Genomic DNA, 5,284 nt, shown 5'->3' on the forward strand with positions numbered 1-5,284 from the left:
GATTAATGGCTGCTGCATTTAATTAAGAACAAAATCTAGAGTTCACATGCATGGGCTATCAGGGAGGTATTCAGGAAGTGTGGAGCCTTTCAGGCCCCTGTTTATATTAGGCTAGCTATTCTGGTCAGGGCACTATACTGGAACAGGTGTTGGGGGAAGTGCAAAACAGCCTTCATCTAACAAGTGAATAGTCTTGCCTAATTATCCCACATAGTGCAAAGTTTTTACTGTATTGCATAGGATGTTTTAATAACAATAAAGTTAAAAATGTATTGATTAGTGATGTGCTAGTACATTTGCAAAAGTAAGCATAGGTGCATATTATTTGTTTTCCCCAAACGTTGTCACTACAAAACATGTATTTATTTTTCACTGGATCTTTGTGCTACTAAAAAGGGGTGATGAGCCCTGTGTATGCACAATAACTGCTCAGACCATATCCCAGGGTATGCACAAATAACTCAGCTGTACAAAATCCAGTAAATGAATTACTACTTTGTATTAAAACAATCATTTATGGAAGCTGAAGCATCTAACACATTCAGCTGTAGTACTAGTAATATTTTGTAGCCAGAACCTGTGGAAAATCTGTGTTCATGCACATGTATTGCACTGTATATATATCATTAGTGCATACCTACGAAAGTATTGGTGAAATAAAAATATATCTTTTTAGTTGGTCTGCGAGATGAAAACTGGTCAAAGACATTAGGCCAAAGGTCCAAACATTTTCTTAAAAAAAGTGGCATTTCACTCTATCAAACTTCAGGATGCCAGGCTGTGGCCAATAGGAGCTGAAAATGCCTTTAGGCTTGGTGGTTAGTAGAAATAAAAAAGAAAAAAAGAAAACAAAAAATTATTCTCCCCATTTTTTTTTCTTTTCTTCTCCTTTTTTTTCGATCTTTCTATTTAGAAGAAAAAATTATTCACTAGGTGAGGAGGCCAGTGGCAGTAGATAGTGGGGGGAGGAAAAATATTTTATTAATGATGTCAGTGATAGAATGAGGGTCTTATGGTTGGTGTTAATGGTAGTAAAAGTGCCCCATGGTTTGTGTCAGTGGGAGGAATAGTTTCTCATTGTTTTAGTGCAATGAATATTGCCCCCTCATTGATGTCGGTGGGAGCAATAGAGGTCACTCATTATTGCCAGGAGGGATTTTATTTTTTTATCATTGGCATAAGTGTCAGAAATGGGGTACCTGTTAATTTGGGGGGGAAAAATCTTTAATTGTTGGTGTTTGTGGGGGGAATAGTGTTCCATTATTGCTTTTGTTGGCTGACACATTTCTCCATCAATGGATAGAGTGGTTATTCGGTTGCCATATTATTGGTGTTACTGGGAAACATAATGTCCTATTAATTGTTTCGATGTGAGTAGAAGGTGTGCTTTCAGTGGAGGGAATGGTCTCTCATTGATGGTGTCTATGGTAGGATTTTTTTTCCATTAAGAGGAATAGTATCTTATGGACTGGTTAAATGCAATCAAAAGTGGCACACAGACCTTTTAGTACCAAAAAAGCTAGAACATTGTCTGACATTTGTCCCTTTTTGTAACTGATCTGTAACAAGAAAATGTGCCACAATGCACCACCTCGGGTTTTTGCTGCTGTTTGTGTAACTAAATGCTTCATATCCATTTCTGTCAAAGCAGCACAATCGATGCTGAATAGCCTGTCCTACTGCAATGCATGTTTGTTTGCAACCCAATGCACTAACCCAACTGTCACTGCATTTATTACTTTAGGTTACAGTCTTGAAACAAATATTCAGCAAAGGAAGTCAAAATCTAATTTGCACACTTTTTTTCTTGGTTATTTAGAAAGTCAGACAACTAGCATTTTCAGGAAGTGCAGCAATATCACATATCATTCTTTTTAGTACAAGTTTTCTTTAGTAAATGAACTACTCATAAGAAAATAACATGCCAATGCTGACCTTATTTTGAGAATGCTTCTTTACTGGCTGTCTTCCTAATGCTTTGGCTTTAACGTTGACTGAGGTTCTGACAAGCAAAGAAATAGACACTAATTGTATAGCATGATTCTTAGACATGGCCATCAGGCAAGCAAGTAGCATTTTTAAAAACCACATAGCAACATTAGCCCCTGTACTTCTCTCATGACAAAGTAACAGTGTGAAAATATAGGGAATGTCCTGCTGATTACATTGTAAAATTCTAGATCAGTGTGTGTTGTTGGCTCAGAACAAATATGTGGACCAGGGCTTGTTCTAAGTTGGTAACTAATTTTGAAGAAGAAAAGACAGCATGTCAATGAGAGGACTAGCATTTTTAGCAGGAGTACTTAACAGTATTACCTTTGTGTTTCACTTATTACAGGTTTTCTTTAATGTAACCCTTAAAAGTAGCACTTATTATTCTCGGCTTAGTTACTCAAGGGGTTGAGAATCTTGCCATGATAGTGTGAATGTTCACTCCAATTATCCCATCTCATGAAATGAAAATTCCTGTTTACTTATTTTAATATCGCTGCTGAAAAGTTATTATTTGTGTCTAGGTTTATGAAAATGGTCCGAAAAGTGTTTTGTGTCTCCATTGATGCTATGTCAGGGGGAAATTACTTATGATGGGATTAGGTTTTCTAACCTATCTTTATTAGTATTTCTTATCGTGAGTTGCAGGCAGTACCATCTGCAGGTGTCCCATAGACTAAAAATCTTCTGGTTCTGAATAGTTATTTAATATTTATCGATACTTCTGCAGCTTTTATTGACAGATATGTACTGCAAGAATGTTTAACAACCTATTTAAATTATATTCTACCAAACAGGCCCTAACAAATAACAAAGTAACCATTATTCTTCAATACTCAAGAAGCTTATACATTGTATCTGTTGCAAAATGTTTACAAATTGTCACCCCTCCTGTATGAGATATTTCCCTGATCAAAACCTATTTTTTAGTGAAATTAACAGTTTTTTTTTTTTTTTTTTTTGCAATGAAAAACTTGAAAACCAAAGCAATTAATTTGCTAGCCGTACATGAATTGACTTTAATTTGATATTCAGTTTCATTGGCTTTTTCAATATAAATGACAATTGCACTTCCACGCATCCCAAGCTCATTCTCTCATATCAATTCTTTTTAATCAATCAAAAGGCAAAAAAATTACAATATATGTAGATGTTCTAAAATTCAATGAAAATCCTTTGAGAGGTCCCAAAAATGATACTTCTACAATCAATGTGAATTGTTTCATCTGAACAATGAGATTTTAAATCTACATGCAACATCAAACAATTTTTCTGTTTACGGTTAGAAAAAAGTACATTCATGGTTGGTCTCCTAGATGAATCAAATGTACTGATTGATTGAATGGGGAATTGATCTATTTGTGGCCAGCCTTAATAGTAACCCAATGTTGTTTTCTGAACCTAGTTACATCTTGGTTATTTCAAGCAAAATCTATAGCAATCTTGGAACAATGTACCATATATACCCGAGTATAAACTGACTTTTTCAGCACCCAAAATGTGCTGAAAAAGTCACCTTCGGCTTTTACTTCAGTTAGGTGCATAGTTCCCTCCAGAAAAGCCCCCGATGCCACCCGATTCCCGCTCCTGACCCGGCTGACACAATATCAAAATGTACCTGGCAGATTCCACTATTAGTGTTGGCGCCTGCCAGACCCCTCAGGTACCTGCGGCTTCTAGTCCTCTACTGTGGGCCACAGTAGCTTGCTCCGCCCCAGGCGTGACAGAGTGATGTCATGCGCCCCTTTGTCAGCTAAAAGGTACAGGTAAAGGATTCTGTCCATTTAATACAGTTTCAGATAACGCTGCTCTGTCTCTACTGAATGTGATGAGACAGACAGCATTATCTGAAACTGTATGTTGCTCCACATCACACACAGACTCCTGCACAGTGAGTCCTGCTAGTAGTTTCAGGTCTTCAGTGGGAGCAGATTGGTTATAAAAAAGTGATAGTTGTAATGTATGCTGCTTGGTGTAGATTAGTGCCCTGATCACTGCACTTGGTTATTAATGTTCCTAGCGTTAACCCCAAATGTGGCTCGAGGTAGAAAAAAGTTGCTAGGAACGGTAACCTGGGGCTCAGGGCAGAACAAAACTCTCCTACCTTGTCCCTGGCCACCCGCGGCGTCCTCCGACCGATCTGGCAGCCGCGTCCAGGGGTTTCAGTCCCCTGATGACAATGTCATCAGGATGCAACAGAAATACGCTGGCTGCAAGACCTGGAAAGACGTTGGGGGTACGCCGGAGTTATGGCGGCTACACACCGGTGTACAGTTGTAAATACGGTTACAGTGCAGTCTGATTGTCATACAACATTGTATGACATCAGATTACCACTGTTTGCCCCTACAGCTATCCCTACAGCCCTGCCTGCACTACACTCACACTACTACAGTGGCTGAATGCAGTACCGCTTTCAACCACTTTTTCTTGACAGAATCATACCGCCAGGGAGGTTTAGGAGAATTTAGTGGTTAGGTACGGTAAGTAGTATACCTACCTAACCACTTAATTTTCACTGTGGTATTTGTTTACCATATTATGGCTGTTGTTAATCTGGAACTGTAAAGTTTTTTTTTTTTAAGTTTTCTATCGCTTATGTTCTCTTCAAATGGCTATAAATGACAAATATAAAGTACCAGGTATTGAAAAATTCACTGCGTCAGCAGGATGGTGTACCCACTTCATGAATGGATTTGGCCTATGTTTGCAACAAAAAACAAAGATTTCACAAAAGTTGCCGCAAGACCTTGAAGAAAAAGTGATGCCATTCCAATCATTCATTATAAAACAAAGAAAGATTCATAATTATGACCTAGGAGATACTGGGAATATGTATGAAACACCTATGACTTTTGATCTTCCAAGCAACAGAACTGTGGCAAGTTTGGAAGACAAAACTATTTTCCTCAGAACCACAGGAAATGAAAAAAAAAATTTCACAGTTCTGTCATGTTTGGCTAATGGAACTAAGCTGTGGCCTGTCATTATTTTTAAAAGAAAGGCCTTGCCTAAAAGGTCAAAATTTCCACCACGAATTACAGTGCGCACACGTTATAAAGGCTGGATAGATGAAGACGAAACAAAAAAATGGCTGGAAGAAATTTGGAACGGACGACCAGTAGAAGCCTTTAAGAAGAAACCATCATTGCTAGTTTGGGATATGTTTGAAGCCTACACATCTGATAACATAAAGAAATTGGCAAAGTCTTCCCAAGTTACTTTGGCCGTTATTCCAGGTGGGCTTACATCTGTATTGCAGCCCCTGGATGTGTCCTTAAACAAACCTTTT

At 38.1% G+C, this 5,284-nt stretch overlaps 1 protein-coding gene across 1 annotated transcript in view; it reads left to right on the forward strand.

The window, feature by feature from the left end:
• Positions 1-5,284, forward strand: part of LOC140329786 (elongin-A-like) — a 42,895-nt gene that overhangs the window by 446 nt on the left and 37,165 nt on the right. The window lies entirely within an intron of this gene.

The sequence above is a fragment of the Pyxicephalus adspersus genome, chromosome 4 (genome assembly GCF_032062135.1).
Source record: "Pyxicephalus adspersus chromosome 4, UCB_Pads_2.0, whole genome shotgun sequence".
NCBI classification, from domain to species: domain Eukaryota; kingdom Metazoa; phylum Chordata; class Amphibia; order Anura; family Pyxicephalidae; genus Pyxicephalus; species Pyxicephalus adspersus.